This window comes from Nicotiana tomentosiformis, chromosome 10 (genome assembly GCF_000390325.3).
Source record: "Nicotiana tomentosiformis chromosome 10, ASM39032v3, whole genome shotgun sequence".
Taxonomy (NCBI): Eukaryota; Viridiplantae; Streptophyta; class Magnoliopsida; order Solanales; family Solanaceae; genus Nicotiana; species Nicotiana tomentosiformis.
In genome coordinates this window covers 23,777,604-23,798,816 of record NC_090821.1, presented here as the reverse complement: position 1 = coordinate 23,798,816, position 21,213 = coordinate 23,777,604, and the positions used below count along the sequence as shown (strand labels likewise).

Below are 21,213 nucleotides of genomic sequence, written 5' to 3'. Positions count from 1 at the left end.
TCGATCCGATCGGATAGGCCGTCTCACCACAATGCCATGTGGATCGACATCACCCCTTGGTAGCAATCATCTCATCCCATTTAAGGGGAATAATCTCATCACATCAATCTCATCCCAAATAAGGGGAATAATCACAATCCACTCCTACACCGGCACGTGTAGTTTTGGGGTTAGGTTATTTCAACCTACCCTTCCTCGGTGACTAACGATACTCCCAAATGTTTATTATATAAAGGACTTTTAGCTTATTTCATAGTCTTTTACTCATCTTTTCATTTCATTAGCACTAGTGGCCACACATGTAATATCATTCTTGGCATGTCGGCCGTATTTCATATGTCATGATCACCCATTTCACTTTCAAATATCATCATAGATTATCAACAACAAAGCATCTCTAATCATGACTTTTAGTCCACATATGAGCAAATAAGAGTCTTAGGCACATTGAGCTTTCTTCCACAATTTGGCATAATAACTAGCAATTGAGACATAATTGAATTCATAATATTTCGACACATGGTCACATTTGAATACAATCTCGAAGGATAACACAATATGATAAGAGTATTCGGAATACATTTTGAACATATATCTTTCGACACAGAGTTTATTCGGAAAAGTCAAATTTATAAGGAATAACTCGGAACATGAGACATAAGAGCTTGAGCCAATCATATTTACAACTTACGAGGACATCATGGATTCGATTATGCAAGAGGATTTTAACCAACATACCTCGCTTTGAGCTCCCTTAAGTACTACAATGATCCAGAATTCCTAGCAACCTCAATCTATTTAGAAACATAACAAAATTGGACCATAATTAGGAAGATACTCGGGGTTTCAGCTCATTTGAGCATTTTATCATTATGATTTCAAGGTCCTCCTATGGTGGATTCCTTTATCCCAGAACCCAATATCTACCCTTTTGAGCTCAACAACCTTCCTACAACTTTGAAGAATAGGGTATGGAACCTTACCTCTTGCATGAAGATCTTGTGAGTTTTCCTTGTGGATTCTCCAAGTCTTGAGCAAAGATTGATGAACAATTAGCTTAGGAATCCCCCTCTCACTCTAAACCACTTTCCTCTCTCTAAAATATCAGTTAGGACCAGCCAAAATAAACCCCAAGTTGTTTTTATAAAAATGGGATCGGGTGAAATTTTTCAAAACTTAAACTCTACGAAGCCGGGTCTGCGGTCGCAGACCAGACTGCAAAATAGGTATGTGAACCGCAAAGGGGACCGCAGAAAAGGTCCCAAAAACTGGGTAGGGATGGACAGGTCTACGATAGATCTGCGGTCGCATAATGGACCGCAGAACCTCCATCCGAAGTCTTCTCGTACTGGTTCTACGATGGATTATGCGGCCCGCAAAATAGTTATGAGGCCGCATAATGGACCGCATAATGGTCTTCAAAATTAGCTCACGTTCTGCTTCACTCCGCAGCTGATCTGCGGCCGACAAAGTGGTTCTGCGATCGCATAGTGGACCGCAGAAATGTAATGGTCTGCAAAATGATTCTTTCAGCTCCCCGGTGTACTGTACAACCCATAAAGTCTGTACCGCGGCGAGCTTGAATTTCTACAACCCTTAATCACATTATTTTACCTCGGCGCCATGAAACCCCGAGTTTTAGGTGAAATTTTACGGGGCCTTATAAATTTTGAAATAAAATACATATATGGACTCATGAGGTTATGAGTAGTCGGAATTTACCTTTGGATCCGGAATTTGACCGGACGGGCCCGGGGTTGACTTTTGTTGACTTTTGAGGAATTTTGCAAGGATCATAGTTTTATTTATTGGAATTGATTTCTCTTGCATTATTTGATGTTATTAAGTTGATTTTGGTTAGATTTAAGCCGAGCGGAGGTGTGTAAAGGAAAAGCTAGTTTAGAATATTTATTGAGGGCTTTTGAGGTAAGTAACTTGCCTAACTTTGTGGGGGAGAACTACCCCGTAGGAATTGATTTATTTGGGCTATTTGAACTATGTGAAAGACGTGTACTCGAGGTGATGAGCGTGTACACGGCTTTGTATATGGAGATTTAATCGGTTTAGACTCTTAGGGTTCTTAAGCACACTAAATTGAAATTGCTCTATCATGTTATGTCCTCCATTGTTGAATTCACTCTTATATGCCTTATTTGAAGTTGTTGGTTCATGTCCTATCTTTTGCTGCCAAATATACTCTTACATGATTTAATTGTAATTGTTACCACTTTACTGTTACTGGTTATCTCTTCGATAGTCGTTTCCTTAATTGAAGTTATTGTTACATGTTATCTCTTCCGTAGTTGATTATCCTTAATTGAAGTTATTGTCACATGTTATCTCTTCCGTAATTGATTATCCTTATTTGAAGTTGGTGTTACATGTTATTTCTTTTATTGTTGAACTACTGTTACTTGAAGTCATTATTACTTGTATGTCTTTCATCGTTGAGCTTATTCTTCCGTTTCATTGCATTGTTGTCATTCTTGTATTTATTTACTTGTTGTACCTTGTGTTATTGTTATTCTTATTATACTCGGTGTTATTGAGTCGTGGGCTATATGTGATTGTGGTATTGGAATTGTTGTTACAGAAATGTTGTGGTGCCATCACGACTCCTAAGGAGAGATTTTGGGTCGTGACAACATACCTACTACAAGTCCCGGAACAACAATCCAAACCCGATAGCTACAAAGTCAATATTTGGTCAAACTTATGAAATTTCTAAACCCCCAAATAGTTAACTTTAGCCCAAAAAAGTCAAATCAATCTAGGAACCTCCAAATCCAAATACGGACATACTCGTAAGTCCAAAATTACCTTACGAACGTATTGGAACCCTCAAAATAGGAATTCGAGACCATTTATATAAAAGTCAAACCTTGGTCAACTCTTCAACTTAAAGCTTCCATATATGAAATTTTTGCTTCCAAATCTATCCCGCACCTCTTGAACATCAAAACCAACCATACACACAAGTCGTGTTACATCATATGATGCTACTAAAGACCTCAAATCACCGAATGGAACGCTAAAACTCAAAACAACAGGTCAGATCGCTACAATATCGATCATTATCAATCAGCCAAGTCGTACAATTACTCAACATCATAAATGTATACATACAAACTTCACTAACTATATAATGTACAACATTACGAGTTAACCAGATTATTAACTAGATGTGATTTACCCTAAGTGTTTGACAAATAGGTAAATATGTAAAGTAGCAAAAATAACATTTATTTATCGTTTCACTATACATGCGTTTTGAGTACATTCGAGAACGGGAAGTACGAAGCGGGGGTTTGACAGGGGTTTGTCTTTGTATTTTTCCTCCGAGCTTCGTATTTTGAAAGAGGCTCCATATAACAATACCTCACAAGATAAGAGAAACAAAATTATTAGTGAAATAATATAAAGTAAAAATAAATTAAATATGACATATTTTGAAATGATTTTTGTTTGGAAATATTTTTAGAAAATAGTTTTGGAAAATGTTTTTAGAGGCTCGAATGTATTTTTTGATTCTGTCAGACATGAGAATGAAAAACTCCTTGGTTGCGACTACGGTGGCCAATTGTGCCGCCATCTAAATTGATGGTTCAAACATTTCTCGTGTTTTCTTTTTCGATGAATTTATCGCCATCGCCTAGTTTATTTTCAGGCCTGGTTTGGAGGGTCAATTGGAGGGTCATGGCCTCAATAACTCGAATTATTTTCATCGGCCGAGGTATGATATTTGTTCGAAATTAACAATGTTCTGTCGATAAATAAAACCAAAAACCAGCATCAAAGTACTGCTCTTCCCATACACAGGATCGATATTTCACAAGGAAAGATGGTCATAACAGCACATGGTGGTGAAACGATCACCACTGACAAATTTCCAATAGAACAAAGGCCACAAAATTTCTTGTACATTCCCATATTCTAAGATAAAGCAACATATCAGTAACATGATTCTCAATGAGTGAGACTGAATTTTGACCATTCTACTCATTCTTAATGCTCTCATGTATTTTCACTGTTAGTAGTAACTCCTTTAAGACTGATTTCGAGTAAGTTGTTAGCATAGATTCTTAGTGTGATATGAAAATCTCAACTATGTGCTTGTTCTGTTCTGAGACTGCTGTAGTATTATGTTACTTGCTTTAATAACTTAAACCTACCTAAAGGGAACTCTATCTAATAGGTTCCCTATGAAGTATTGGACCTTTAGTAAAGTTAGTAAATGAGTGCATATGTTTGTATTTACCAATTTTCAATGCCTTAAGCTACTTAGTGTGACTTTCTTGAAGCTGAAATTATAAATAACTTGCTTATAGGAGTATATGGTCAATCGTTTGTGCTTTGCAACCCTTTCCTGATTGTATATGTGACTCTTATGAGTATTTTGTAAATGATGTGCCACATGGAATGATTCAGAATCAACCTTTAAGCCTTCTAAGCAATTAAAATTTTGGAAACTTGTGTAACCTATGCCTGATAATGATCATGGGTTTAGAACTCAAGTATGTGTTAATCCTTGATTATTCATGACTTTGCACCTCAGTAATAACTTCACTCCCTAGAATGATTTTCTGCTTTGAATCAATTGGTGCTTCTGTGTAATTGAATTCCCTGAGTGTGTTATGAGACCTTATGAACTTTTGCTAGTGTGTTTTGTATTGGTTGTGTGAGGCTGCCTAGGCACCTGTTTGGTTGAAATGCCATGTCGATATTTTGTTTGTGCTAAAACCTCTAAAGAAGAGTGATGTTCATTGCTTAAGGGTATTTTAATGTGAGCTTGACTTTGTGATTAAGGGACCCCTCCCTGGCACAACCACTACTCGGGGTCCATGAGACCCTCGTGAACTCTAAATTACCTGGGGTCCATAGGGGGGCCTTATAAATACATAAGGTTCACCCTAAGCCCATAGTCATTGACCTTGACTAATCTTCATGGGATTAACATAAATAAAATTTGGCTTTGCTATATTCTTATAGATCATGTTCCTATTCATCATGCGTATATCTTACTTTACCTTCTATTTTTATATGCTATAATCATTTCCTTTTATTTTCTTCGCATGGATCACTGGTCTGATGAGTTCATTGAGAACTCCGGCCCAAGTACGAGAATTGGGTTGTCTCTTTGCTATCTGCCAAAACTTTACTGCCACTTAGTGTTTTAGTTGGGTCTGACCAACTTTCAGCCCAATAACGAGAGTCCAGCCTACCTTTTCTTTATATAAAAATAATTGTTGATTGTTACTGTCTTTCTTTCTGTGTATATTGGAAATTCATTAATGTCTTGATCGTTTAGGTAGATTTTAGGCAAATCAACATCTAATAGGTAAAAAGTAATTGTAGCTTCAAGAATTAATTACTTTAACAACCTTAACACTTTTGAAATCTAAATATTTTGAAACTAACTATTTTGGCAACTAATCTTTCTTTCGCTTGCATATCTTTTCCAATGAGTTTTGTTTGGTTTTATGCATCGACAAAACTTGAATGAGTTTAAATAGAAATAACTCCTTTGAAATATTTTCAAAATGGATCATAGGCAACTGAACTATTCTAACACAAAAAAGGGCAATCATACATCACTGGTTTTTAAAAGAACTAGGACTAAGCAGTCCTTTTGGAAAATATACTGGTCTTAGTAAAACAGCCTTCAAATAAATAAATCAGGAATACCAGTTTTAATAAATACGTAGACACATTTTCTTGAAATAACCCCTCATTTTACAAAGATTTTTAAACAAATCTTACCATTTCTAATGGGAAAATAATTTCTTTTTCTCAAAATAAAAGATGATCTTTCAAACTAGAATCAATATGATTTTTACTTATACAAGGTTTTTAATAAAAAACCATTTAGCAATTTTAATCAATTAATCAATTAAGATACGGGAATTTCCTTCCCCGCATCTAGCCTATGTTTAAGGAGCTATCTTAGATAGATTTTAAGGGATGCCTAACACCTTCCCTTTAGTGTAACAAGAACCCTTACCCGGATCACACTGGTTAGTAGACCATTAAGATAATAATCTTTAAAGACTTATAAGTACCCTAGTATACCTCTAAATATTAGGTAGCGACTCTTCTTTCATAACCTTCAGAGGAACCACAAGTTATTTTTATTTTAACCTGTGCAAAATAGGGTGCAACAATCATCAAGAGGCATATCCTCATAACTCATCTATAAAGCGCACAAGAACATGATAACAATAAAAATGTGGATAAAGAATGACTATAACAAAATCAATTATAGCAACCATGTTCAAGTAGTTATATAAAGAATTACATATGTATCACAAAGTGCACACATCTCAATGAAGGTACATTACAAGAACAAGTCTGAATGTGTGTTCAGAACCTACGTGTATCTATCTCCGAGGCAAATATAGCATAAATATCAAGATTTGCTCATCATGTTCTACATAAGGTACCAATAGCCTCAACATTCCTCTAGCATGGTTTATTGTACTCACATCATCGATTAATTAAATAATACATGGAATCAAATAAAACACACAACCAAATAAAGTATAGAGTAAGCTAGAATCTACCTCGAGTATTAATACAAATGGAACATGTATACGCTTGTCACCTCATATCTATATCACCCCTACATGTAGCAAACAACAACAATTAGTAGGAAAAGAATTCCTTAACCAAAGCTACGCAACACACTTACCTCAATGAGCCCAAATCAAACCTCTAAAATATCCTTTCTCCTAAAATCACCTCCGTCCAGCCCATATCTAGCCAAATAACTCAATCACATCAAATAGCTCAATAGAAAACAATTTCAATTAATAAAGTTCCAATTTTTACCCAATTCCCAAAAAGTCAGCAAAAGTCAACCACGGACCCACAAGGTTAAAACCCAAGTCAAGGGATAGATCCCGACTACCCATAACCCCACAAGCCCAGATATGTGATTAGTTTTCAAAATCGAGTTCAATTCGACTCTCAAATTCTAAATTTTTATTTCTCCAAATATAGAAAACATCCCCAAATATTTCTTTAATTTTCTATGATGTTGGTGTAAAATATCGTAAGAAATAAAGATATAATATCAAAATTACATGATATTCACTTACCCAATAGTTAAATGTGAAAATTTCCCTCAAAAATTGCCTCAAACCGAGCTCCCAATCTGCATATGTGACAAAATGAACTCAAACCCCGATATGGCCTCTAAGCATCATCTACGGATCTCTCATTCGCCGCCAAAGGTTCGCAATAGCGGTCACCGCAATTGCGACTAAAGTCCCGCATTTGCGAACCCAACTAGCCCAAGCAAAGTTGCATTTGCGACAAAATACTTCGCAGAAGCAAAGTCTACCCAGAAGCGGCAACTCGCAATTGGGACCACCAAAATTGCATATGCAAACCCAACCACCGGAGGATGCAGTCGCAAAAGCGACACCAATCATCGCAAGAGGTAACAACCTCGTGCTCGCAATTGCAGACAAACACTCGCAAATGTAGAATTGCCTCACACTCCCAGATTCGCAAAGAGAGATTCCCCTCGCAAATACTATAGTCTCATTTGCAACCTATCCATCGCAAATGCGATAACTCCAAAACCAGAATTCCCGGCTAGGCAAATGTCACGACCCAAATCTCAACATGCCATGATGGCGCCTATCTGAGAACTGGCCAAAAGCAAAGCATGAAAGGGAATCACTAAAAAAAGTAAAATCTGGCCTGATTCGAAGAAGTGAAAAGCACAATTAACGTCTGGATGGATAAACAATGGTCGCCAGATTGATCACAAAGTCAAACGACAATCGCCGGCAAGACGGTGATGAAATCCGACAGTGGCAGATCTGTAATGGACAAAAGGGGAGAGGGAAAGTGGTGTGGCCATCGTTCACCGACTAGATTTAATCTGGCCAGCTCTGGCAATTCTCAATAGTATTTTTTGCATGCATGACAAATAAAAGATTGAAGAAAAGGAGAGGAAGATGAGGCAGAGATGGGAGGCAGAGAGGTCATCGATGGTGAAGTAGTAGTCGCCGGCCGGTGATGAAATTCGGCGATGACTAGTAAAAGCAATAGCAGCAGCGTTGAGGGAAGAGGGTGAGAAAAGGAGAGGTGGTGAGGGGAAGGGACGTCCGCCGGCCGATGGTCCGCTCTGCTGATGGCGATGGTAGTCAAGAGCCAAATAGGAGAGGGAGTGGGATCGGCGGCTAGAGGAGTGCCAAAACAAAGAGAGAGGAAGAGAGTTATAGGGTTTTTAAACCCTTTTAGAAAAATCTAATATAGTGTATTTTTTTATGTGAGGGCGTGTGCTTGTATTTTTATAATGGGTGTGTGTAACAAATATGTGGCCCTTATTTAAGTAAAAATAAAAGATAATATAAAAATAAAATATGTGGTCAAAAGTGAAACCATCTTTGAAACCATGTGTCATAATATCGTGTACTCTCTTTTTTAATCTGTTTATGTATGTATATCAATGTAGTATAGTTAGCTTACCTATTAAGCTGTAGAAAAAGACAAAACAATGGTCTTTACACATTGGATAAAAGGAGGTCAAGTCACATCAAGATGTCTTGTCACATCATGATGTCTTGTCACATCATGATGTCTTGTCACATCGGACGTTGACGGTACATGGGGTTTGACTGAATTTGATCCGTATTTTAAAATAAATTTTACTGGCTTCTATGTAATTAATAGATTGTGCTATAAACTAGAAGGTGATTATTTATATAAGAAATATGTCTTGTATTATTTATTAAAAATGCCAACTACTACAATAGTGTTGTAGTAATTATTATTTTTATTTTTGAAAGATAACAAATTGATAGAATCTTTTAATATTTAAAAAATAGGACAGTTATCAATAAATTATTTGAGATTTAAAAAAATGCACAACATAGTAGTATTTAAATAATTATAATAAAATAATAAAAAGTCCTATATTTTATAAAATATGGGTAATTATCAATAAATTGCATGTCACAACCCCAAAATCCCACCTGAGGTAGTCGTGATGGCGTCCAGTCTCTAAGACTAGGTAAACCTAGCATTCATTGATAGCTTAACAGAAATTAACAAAACTAAGATAACAAAATAAACCGATGAAAACTCATAATAACTCCAAAGTGGAACATCGGTAACAAGATCCCCAAAACTAGTGGAATTGAGTCATAAGCTCTACAAAATGTACTAAAATCTCTAATACAATATTGTCTAATAAAAGGATAAACAGTAGTAAAGGAAATAATAGAAGGTGACTCCGAGGCCCGTGAGCATCGAGCAGGTATACCTTGAAGTCTCTGAAAATAATTGTACGATTGGCTTCCGGCACGAGCATATGTACCTGAATCTACACAAAAATATGCAAAAGCGTAGTATGAGTACACCACAACGGTACCCAATAAATATCAAGCATAACGTCGGTAGAGTAGTGACGAGACCATGTCAAGACACCTAATAGGATAAGAAAAACTGAATAGAGTATGGTACAGTCTAATAATGGAAAGCGAGGAAATAAATGACAATAAGGCAGTACAATAATGTAAGCTAACAACAGGATTTAAGGCAATAAAGACAACAAGAAATGAACACATAATGAGAACAACAAGTAATCAAATACGGACAAATACAAGTAAGACAAAGAAGGAAACAACAAGAATTATTCAACCAACAAACCTTTTTAACCTAGAACGCAGAACAAGAATCACAACCGAGGTACCACACCTCATAACCTCATTTCACAAATCTCAATCACAATCTTCCTTATATCTTCCCATGAGCTTTGCATTTATTTTGAAAATATTTTTTTCCGAAAGCTACACGCGTTTTAGCCCCCTTATCTCATCGTGTGGCTTCAAGTAATTCCCTTACTAGCAATACGGATATAAATCCCACCTTATCTCACCGCATGCGTATCAACCCCTATCCTTATACCACTTCATGTATATCAATATTACAACACAATATCAACTCGCACCACACATGCCCATATGTCACAACACTTGGCAAAATCAGCATTACAAATATTACCACAACATATAGCCCACGGCTCAATCACAATGTGTACAAGAATCTCAATAATAACAAAAAGAATGAGAATTACTCAACAAGGAAAAGATATCTCAATAATCAACAACTTCAACCTCAATGTGATAATAGCTTTCATAACTTCAACTTCAATAACTCAAAATGAAGGTATTCCCATGAAAAGGCAACTTCCAATTCAATTGTATAACATAAGCTTAACAACGAAAAAGATGGTATGAAATAGAAAACTACGTCAAAATGCATGAGGATAATTCAACACGAAGAGACATCAGGAAATAACAACTTCAAATAAGAATGACTCAACAAATAAAGAGGCACGTGACAATAAGAGAGATGACAACATCAATTAAGGCATATAAGAGCATATTTGACAGTTAAATATTAAGCACGATATAACAACATCAAGTAAAGCACGTCAGAGCAATTTAACAATGAAAGATATAACATGATATTACAATTTCTAATTAAATGCATGAAAGAGCCTAAGAGTCTTAACCGGTCAAAATATCACATATAAGCATGTGTACACACTTGTCACCTCGTGTACACTTCTTTCACAAAACTCAAATAACGTAATCAATCCAAAACCTAAGGGGTAGTTTCCCTCACACAAAGTTAGACAAGATACTTACCTCAAAAAAGTCAAATCAATCCCCTAATAAGCCTTTCCCACGTAAATCCAACTCTGGACGGCTCGAATCTAGCCAAAATAACTCAATACCATAAATACAAGCCATAGAAAGCAATTCCGAAAAATAAAGTTTCAATCTTTAAAGAAAATCAAAAAAGTCAACCCGGGCCCGCACCTTGAAACCCGACCAAACTTAAACATTCCGAACACCCATTCCGATACGAGTCCAACGATACTAAAATTATCAAATTCCGACCTTAAATTGGCCTTCAAATCCTCAATTTATGATTTAGGAAAGTTTTTACAAAAATCCTCAATTTCTCCAACTTAAATCACTAATTAAATGATAAAAACAAATATGGATTCATGAATAATGAAAAAATCCGAGTCAAAAACACTTATCTCGATCCAATCCTTGAAAATCTACTCTAAAAGCGCCCAAAATCGAGCTCTCTAGCTCAACGTGCGGTGAATGAAATAAAACCCTCGATGAAGCTATTTCTGCCTAGTGATTTCCGCATCTACGGTCCAATAGTCGCATCTGCAGAAATATCATCACAGATGCGGCTTCACTAAAGACTCATCAAATTTCACCTTCCGCTTCTGCGGACCAAAGACGCATCTATGCATCCGCCTCTGCGGCCATCAACCACACCTACGGTCCCTCAACACTCTCCAAAATTCCGCTTATGCGGAAGTGTTTGCGCTTTTGCGCATCCGCACCTGTGACTTTCACCTAACTAGCCTTCCTTCGCTTCAGCGATCCCCAGCCGCACCTCTGACTCCGCATCTACAGCCAAGCCCACCGCAGATGCGATGACACTAGAAACTCAAATTTCTTCAGAGCCTTTCTAAGTCCCAAATGAAATCCAAATCACACCCGGGGCACCCGGAACCCCATCCGAACATACCATCAAGTCCCAAATCACAACACGAACCTACTAGAGGCCTTAAATCGCATCAAACAACATCAAATCTATGAATTGCACTCCCAATTCAAGCCTATTAAACCAATGAACATTCCAGTTTAGATATGTTACTTATCTCGAACAAGTTAAATCAAATATCGAGCAAGCCATATAATACTCTAGAATTGCCATCTGCGCGAATCGACATCCAAACGGCTCGAAACAAGCCAAAAGCAACTCAAAAACATCAAATAATGCCATAGAAAATAAACTCAAACGAAAAAGGTCGAATCTTTAATCAAATACTCAAAGTCAACCAAACAGTCAACCCGAGCTTGCACCTCGGAACCCGACAAAACTCAAATATTATGAAAACTCATTCGAATACGAGTCCAACCATACTAGTTTCTATCAAATCCAACTCTGAATTGATGTTCAAAACCCAATTATTCATTTTAGAAAAATTTGACAAAAACCCCTCAATTCTCCAATCAAAACATAGATTAATTCACAAAGGAACTAGTGTAATCATGTTAAAATACAAATATTGAGTTTAGATACTGACCCCCATGAAAATACGAAAAGTACGCCGAAAAAAATCACCTTAATTTGAGCTCTAGAACTCAAGATATGCTCAAAATACCAAATGAAGGCAGTCTGATTTTTTTAATACACAGAGATTCCGCTTTTGCGCCCAAAAAAGCGCAATTGCAGTTTTTCAGCTGTCATTTCCGCTTTTGCGGATCATTTTTCGCACCTGCGAGGTCGCAGATGCGGACCCCACTACGCATCTGTGAAGCACCAGCACCAACTTTCTTCTTCTACACTAAAATGGGCATAACTCCCTCATACGATGTCTAAATTTGATGATTTTTTTTGCTATGGCTCCGTAATTATAATAAGGTCTAATACATCAATCAAAAAAAAAATTTAGATCTCATTTGCTTAATTTGGTACCACTAATGCTTGAAGAAACGACGTTGAAACATCAAATACGAGGTCACCATATGGACTTAATGGAACCATAAAAACTTCAATCCGAGGTCAAATACACAAAAGTCAAACTTGGTCAACTCTTCCAACTTAAAGCTTCCTATTTAAGAATCATTCTTCCAAATCAATTCCGATCAACTTTAAGACCCAAACCTACGATACACGCAAGTCATAATACACCATATGAAGCTATTCATGAACTCAAACCACTGAACTGAATGCAAATGCTCAAAATGACCAGTCGGGTTGTTAAATTCTCCCCCACTTGAACATACGTTCGTCTTCGAATGTGCCGAGGGTCGTTCCAAAGCCATCAAATCACTGTATAAACTCACAATGTGCATACCCATAGGTGATTCCACATCATTATGATTCATATAAGCCTGACAACACAAACTAACTGAAGATCCTTACTACGACCTTAGTCAACAAACCTTATAATCGAATCTCCAACATCCGGAATCCATTATAAGATCTGATTCTCACATTTGTACATAATATAATTCTGAACAAGTTGTATCGAGCCATAACCATAACCTATGATATAATCACATAATATAACACATAACTCAGATACTCATAGCAATAGCTTCTGGTCACAGTAGCTGATCGATAACAAATCTGGTACCGGTAACAAACATCAAATCAAATAAAACCCTAATCTAAACCTTCATATACTACCAACGGAAAAAGAAACACATGAAAACTCGTAACCACCCATCAGATCAACAAGTCGTGGAGCTCCCTTGTCCGATAAGAACCATCGCCAAATTCTAAACTGACTAGAGATATCAATCTTCAAAACATATCTTAATCAAATCTGATAGCACTCTTTCCAGGTCCAATATCCTCATCTCATCAAGTACAAGCTGTTCGCTCGATACGTTACACCAGCACCACCTCGAGCAACATACCGTGCAATTTATGCAACAACAGGAAATGACTCGAATGTCCCAATGATGGAAAGATAATCAAATGAGAGAATCTGCAAGCTCAACAGATACCATCACGAATCGCAATGCTATGAACCCATCACACAAAGGAGAAATAAACACATGAAATAAGCACAAAGGACCAGTTCCAACCATAACTTCATTGTGATGCGTGACCCAATCCAAACACCAATCTACATGGAATACCTCGAGCCATGATGCCCATAATCAACAACCATATGCATATCAATAATAAATATGTAAAGTGCATTATCATAACCATAGAGAAGTGGATAGCACGATATACCACAAACAAGAAGACCATAACCAAAGCGCAATTAACCATTCAACACCGCAAGATCCATCTCGCTCGAATTCTGCCACAAGGCCCAAACAGATTCGCATCATGTGTGTAAATAGTCAACTGTCTTACAACTCGTCGTAGTATAGAAGAGTAACACATGGAACATATCAGAATACGAATAAGATCAACTCTAACCAATGAGACACCCCTCAATAATAGCTATGCTGAGTAAAAAACATCTGTCCTGATGTAGAATATACATCTTATTAGGCCTACCAATGACCTCCAAATCCATCCCAATCCGCCCAAAATAGGTAGATAACCTCTTAAAAGTCCACAATAACCTATCCATAACACTTACAATCAGCCATCAACCTCTTAACATTCCTTCACCATTCGCAGCCAAGGAACAATCTGCCTATGAGAACCCTTCTAGTCTTCAAATCCCTAGAACACAAGAGTCTCCATGTCCAATCACAACTCCACTGTGACTGGCACGTCCCTCATACACAATCATCTTACGAGAAATACTTCCATAATTTTCCATGCCACATTGAAAAATTTGAACATCATTACTCGATCAATTACATGATTACCATAATACCAGTCAAGCATCCGCAAGTCAAACACAATGTGCCTTTCGAGAATGTACACTCTTCTAAGGTAATATCAAATAGTACTAACATTCTTCTAAACATCTGAACTCGTCCATTCTATCTAGAACTCATGACCTTCCCTTCAAAACCGAATCACAAACTTGTCACTACAAGAAATTGGGCCTATGGGAATAGTTTTTGGCAACGGCTAATATAATCGTTGCTATAAATGGTCTATTGCAACGGTTATAACCGTTGCAATAGGATATGGATCCTATTGGGACATTTTTGTAACTAAACCATTGCATTAGTGTTAGAACCGTTCCAATAGTCTTTTTATTGCTATGGTTTTCAAAACTGTCACAATATGTCTATCTGTAGGGACGATTATAAAAAATAAAATCTATTGGGACGGTTCAAAATCCATCCTTATTTTCCCCTTTTTATTTTTTGTTTAACCCTAACATTTTGTGTAAGTTATTTTTTCTTTTTAATCGCTAATATTTTTAAGCCCCAAGAGAGATAAAGTAGTTCTCTGAGACCTTCTATTTCTAATTAGTCCAAATCGATAGTTGAATCCAAAACATAGCATATTGATATAACACTTCTAAAGAAGAATCCATCATTTTGAAGCAACCGTGTGGAGGTCTATTTTGCTTATGGAAGTGACAGATCTGGACTTCTAAAGAATATGCCTTTTTCTTCTACAGTTACGTCCTATTTTTTCGGTGAAAGTCGCCGATCTGAGCTCCCAAGGAACTTATTGTTCCTTCCATAACTAGGTCTATTATCGAGCAAAGCCAAACCCATTTCACCATTAGTTCCTTTCGGGTTAGTGATTTCTATATTTACTGCAGTTTTCTTTTGGGAGTTTTGGGGGTTTTCTAACTAGTGAGTAGACTTACTGGGTTATCTCTTCCTATTGTGTATCAAATTTTTCATGTGGGTAAAATAATTTTGAATACCTAATTTTTCGATGAGTGAATTGTTTGCTTGTGTAACGATCCGATCGGTTGTTTTGAGTTCTAGCATATCGTTCAACGGTTTAAGACCTTGAGTAGCTTCACTACAGGTATATTGACTTGTACGTGTAGCCGGAATTGAATTTTGGGAAGTTTGGAGTTAATTTGGAAGGAAAATTCTAGTTTCGAAAGCTTTAAGTTAAAAGAATTGACTAAGATTGGACTTTTGAGTAAACGACCTCAGAATTGGGATTTGAAGGTTCCAATAGGTTTGTATGATGATTTCGGACTTGGGCGTATGTTGGGTTGAGTATCGGATCACCCGGGGGAATTTCGGTGCTTATTATGGAAGTTTGGTATTTTAAAAGTTTAAGAAATTCGTAAGTTTGACTTGAAGTGGATTTTTATGTTACCAATGTCTGTTTGGGATTCTGAGCCTTAAAATAGTTTCTTTATGTCATTTATGACTTGTGTGCAAAATTTGGGGTCAATCGAACTTGATTTGATAGGTTTCGGCGTCGAATGTAGAAGTTTGAAGTTCGAAAGTTTATCAAGCTTGAATTGGGGTGCGATTCAAGATTTTAGCATTGTTCGATGTGATTTAAAGGCTCGACTAAGTTCGTATGATGTTTTAGGACTGGTTGGTATTTTTGGTCAAGGTCCCGGGGGCCTCGGGTAGATTCCGGGTGGTTAACGGATTGAATTTGTCCTTATGGAATTGTTGGTGGCAGCACATCTAGTGTAACCACACCTGCGAGGTTTTGGCCGTAGAAGCGGCCAAGGGGTCGCAAAAGAAGTCTTGGGCCAGCTGGGTGAAGGGACGTAGATGCGGAGTTGGCTTCTGCAGATGCGCATCCGTAGAAGTGGCAAGGCATCGCAGAAGCGGGGCTAGGCCTTTGGCAATGGACCGTAGGAGCGGTCAAGGCTCCGCAGAAGCGAAACTGCTGGAGCGGTTAGGGCGCCGCAGAAGCGTGACCGCATGAGCGGTTTTCTATCCGCAGAACTGGACTTGGCTAGGCTTATGGAAAGCCGCACCTGCGATGGGAATGTCCGCAGGTGCAGAGCCGCAAAACCGGCTAAAAGGCCGCAGAAGCGGAAGGTCGTCTGTGCAGATTGTTTTAAATCAGGATTTTTGCTCATTTCTCTCTTGGTTTGGGCGATTTCGGAGAGCTTCAAGGGGAGGTTTTCATCATCTATGTCAAGGTAAGTGATTCCCGCACATTGTGAGTTAAATACATGATTATGTATAGACTTAAACATGGAAATTAGTAGAAATTTAAAATTTTGAAGAAAACCCTAGAATTGGTATTTTTGGATTTTAACCACGAAATTGGACATGGAATTTGGAATAAGTTATATATTATAGTTCGTGGTATTATGGGTAAAGTCTACCTTTAAAAAATTTTAGAATCCGGGCACGTGGGCCCGAGGTTGATTTTATAGACTTTTCGAGCAGAGTTGAAAATTTGTTTAAATTGGTTAATTATGGGTATTAGAGTATCTTTTGATTGGTTTGCAAATTTTTTGAATAGTTTTGGATCGACGGGCATCGGTTTGTGGTGTTAGAGAAGCTTTGGAGCCGGTTATGGAACTTCGGAGCGAGGTAAGTCTCTTGTCTAACTCTGTGAGGGGGAAACTACCCCTAGGTGATGTATTTATTATGTGCTACTTGTTGCGGGGGCTACGTACGCACGAGGTGATGAGAGTCCGTACGTAACTAGATTTATGTTATGTTCGAGTAGACTTAGGTTCCTGCCATGCTATAATTATACTATTTGAGTTGTCTCTGGCCTATTAAATTCCTTTATTTTCCGTTGCGACTTGAGACTAGACTTGCGTAGAGTGATAGACTTGATATGGTAGAGATTCAACAGGCTTCATGATTAGCCGCGAAATGATTGTACTTCTTTTACGAATTTTTTCCGCGTATCGCATTTCACCGAAAGGTTTTCCCTTTATATATATATATATATATATATATATATATATATATATATATATGCATTTTTATAAAATACTCTTATGAAACTGTGCGTAATAATTGGCAAGAAGCCAGTATATCTGTGAGTTTTTCCTGATTAACTGTGACGACCTATCTGGTAAGGTCCATTATATATACTCTGATTGAAGAGGTAGCTATTAGCTGAGAGTTTGAGTTATTGCTGAAAGGAGGATTATACCATGTGTTATACTTGTTACTTCGGTTACTTTTACTGATTTACGTCTGTTTACTTCTACTGTATCTGTCTTATTGGACCACTAGTAAGTGTCGATATCGACCCATCATCACTACTTCTCTGGGGTTAGGCTAGATACTTACTGGGTACGCGTTGATTTACGAACTCATACTACACTTGCTGCACTTTTTGTGCAGGTACTTATATGTCTGATGGTCTTTTGGGTGCAACGGCGTGGCTATTGCGGGGACTTTACCGTTCGCTGCATTACATGTCACACTACACAGCCTACAGAGTCCCTATTAGAGTTATTTATATTTTTTCTGTCTAATTTGTATTCGAGACATATGTCGTATTTTATTATATTTCCTAGTTGATGCTTGTGCACTTGTGACACCGGGTTTTGGGAATTTCCTTAAGGGTACTCATTATGGTGGTTCGTGTAAACATTTTTATTCACTCTATAAATTCTATTTTATACTGTTCAATTAAGGAAAATTATGATTTCAAATACTAAAATGAGTAGTTAAATTGATAAATTATTGTTGGCTTGCCTGACGGCGGTGTTAGGCGCCACCACGACCCTTAGCGGATTTTGGATCGTGACAGCTTGGTTGTATGCTAAAATTATGCTTACTCTATATGCCATGCACATCTACTGTTTGACGAAATGCCGACCTATTAGCAGTAGTTACTCAAATTCTAGTTTTTTCTTGAATGAATCTCGATTTGCAAATATTCATATGTAAGCCTTAATGCAATCTAGATGCTCTGTTCTCTTTATAGGTTAATCTATTAGGAAGAAGAGATATTGATGAACGTTAAGCTTCAGTGACCTTAAATTCTGAGTGATTTGTTTCATTCATGGTTGACAAAATAAGACATCATCAATTATAGTTCATTGGAGAGTTATACTATTTTTAATCTTTGAATTATCTAATTTGTGCCTATATCATATTTTCATTGGAAAAAAAAATAAAAAGAGTAGTTTCTTTGTTGGAAATGGAATACGCCATTAGTCGTCTAGAAATAGAAATTAGAATTGCATATTGCATATACTACTGATGGTTTAAAGATTTGTCAAAATTGAAGTTTGCTTTGATGCTTTTTTAAACTTTGCAAGATTGAAAATTTTACACTTATTATGAGTATATGACAAAGAGAAAAGATGAGGCATTTTTGTCTAGTGGGGTAAAGTGTAATGGTTCTAACTTTATTTTTCTTAGATTTAAATATAGAGGCTTGAAATAGTCCTTGTTATCTGTTAATTGGATTATTTCTTTTACATCAGACATAAAACTAATACTCCGCTTGTTTAGTTCTAGAGGTACTGCTAAGAGTTAGATTGGATTAGTTCCAAATAAACTTGGTTGTGGATACTATCCAATTATTCAGACTTTTAACTTTCTAAACAAATTTAGTATTGCTTTGTGACTTGGTAACTCTTTTCTGAAGATTAGTAATCTAAATTCCACGAAAGTATGGTAAATTGAAAGTCTTGGTTCCAACTTGCAATTTTTTTTATATTTTTGTGTACAGCCTCATAAGCAACAGTGGAAACAGAAGCTATAGAATTTGTGCTAAGGCTTTTGGATCGCAAACGGGCACAACCAATAGTGCAAGAATCTGCAACTAAGGGTATTTTGCAGAGGTTACCTACTGGCCATTTGCACCGTTTTGGATTCAAGACTATCTCAAAAGTACTATACTGTTATCTCCTTGGGTTTTCCAATTCTGTATCTCTCATTGTCCGTTTCTTTTGTGGAATTGGTAATTTTTAATTTTCACTTAAGGTTCAGTACTTCTTTTGATTTAATTAATAGATAAATGGTCAAGATCGCTAAGAAAATATCATTTCTTGAAGAACTAGTTGACTATTTGGTTATAACACACATGGAATATGTATGTCAGTGTGGATCTTAATGTGTTGTTCTCGTCGTGAAGTAAAGGAAAATATGGTTGATTTGTATCATTTTTTGTGAACTTTTAGATGTTTACTAATAAGTTCAAAACTTTATTCTTCCAAAACAAATCTGCTATATGTTTTCTTAGTAATAATAATATAATATCGAGGTGTAACTTAGCTAAGTTTGAATATTAAATTTGGTGATTTGACTATGTTATATAGGAAGTTCATGGATAATGGTGATAAAAGTTGGATGATTATTTCATTTAGTTTAACTATGTTATTTCATTTAGTTTTCATTATTTTAGTTTTTTGGTTGATACATATGCCTTTGGAATGAGTCTTCTTGAGATGACTACCGGTGAAATATCCTGTTACTAACATATTTCACTAATAGTGTATCGTAGTTTCTTAGTAGTGATAAATTGGAAATGGGAAATGCGTTGCAGATTCTTGCACTTACTTCATAACTTGGAAATGCAACTAAAAGTAGTGATAAATTGGAAATGCGTTGCACATGAAGTAGCTTACCCCTGCAATATACACACACGCTTATCATCCCATATGGAAATGCGTTTTTTGTGTTGTATGGTTTTTCATATCGTAGGACTCTATTTCTTCTCCCAAGCAATTTGGTTGAATTTAAACTATGTTTTACTTTTGCTAAGTTTTTTTGTTCATTCTATGGTAGAAGAATGACAAAATCTCGAAGATTCCTTTGTTGATGTTTCTATTCAGTTGCAATTAGGAAGAGATTGAGTTGCAATTTAACTTCCTGTCAAATTTTATTTTTTTTAACTTTTTCTTCTTTTGTAATTTTGAAGTCAAAAAGGAATTCACTGGAGCTTTTTTCCCATTCCAAATGTGATTTTGTATATGGTATGATCTCAATCTTCATCTCTTTTTTAACACTAACCAACTCGTAAAGTATAACTGTCAAAGTTTCATGACATGTGCTCAATGTGCTTTCCGCCTTCTACGGTAACTTATCATCCCCTGTCTTGTATTGGAGTACAAAAAATTTTATTTTTTGTACAAACTAGATCTTACAATAAATTATGCAAGACAAAATATAAAAATTAATGGCTGTGTAATAAAGAAAGATGTTATATTTCTTGTTGTGTCAAATAAATTGTGTTGGGGGAACTTGGTTTGCTTCGAGGGAAAATGAACAAAATGATAGCATTTACTAGTGTTGATTGAATTAAATGAAATGGAAGGAAAAGAGAATTGTACATATACATTTTTTCCCTATTTCCTCAAACTACAAAAGAAGTTTTATCTACCCAACTTTTATTGAGAATTTTCCTAATGGCAATAAAGAGTACAAATGTATTCTACAAAATGTTTTAGAAGTTTTACATGACTGAAAAAGGAAGTTTCAAGCATATTTTGGAGTTGGTTTCACATGTTTATTGACTGGTTTTAAAGGAGATTTATGGTGGAGAAAGAGGGGTTGTTTATGGAGTCGATTTAAGGGAGTTTTGGCTGTGTTTTGGAGCTATTTTGGGGTCGATTCAAGCTGGGGTTCGCGATGCTTTTCAGCTGAGTTCTCAGCTGGGTTTTTCCATGTTCTTGGGCTGGTTTGGGAAGGACAGCTTTGGAGCTGAAGATTGGTGTTAATAGAGGTGGTTTTTTCGTCTGTTTTGCTACGTTTTTAGCAGCTTTACAACTGTATTTTAATAGAGGTTAATGCTGTTCTTTTTATGGAATTCTAAGCTGTTTTGGGGGGTTTACATGGCTAAAGTTGTGGCAGTTTATAGGGAAGA

General features: G+C 36.6%; 1 long non-coding RNA gene across 1 annotated transcript in view; it reads left to right on the top strand.

Moving 5' to 3' along the window:
• The window catches only part of LOC138900479 (uncharacterized), a 50,928-nt gene extending 32,892 nt beyond the window's left edge, over positions 1–18,036 (top strand). The window contains exon 2 of the long non-coding RNA XR_011411521.1: positions 17,736–18,036. This is a non-coding gene — a long non-coding RNA (uncharacterized lncRNA). The remainder of the gene's footprint in view (positions 1–17,735) is intronic.
• Positions 18,037–21,213: the final 3,177 nt, after the last annotated feature.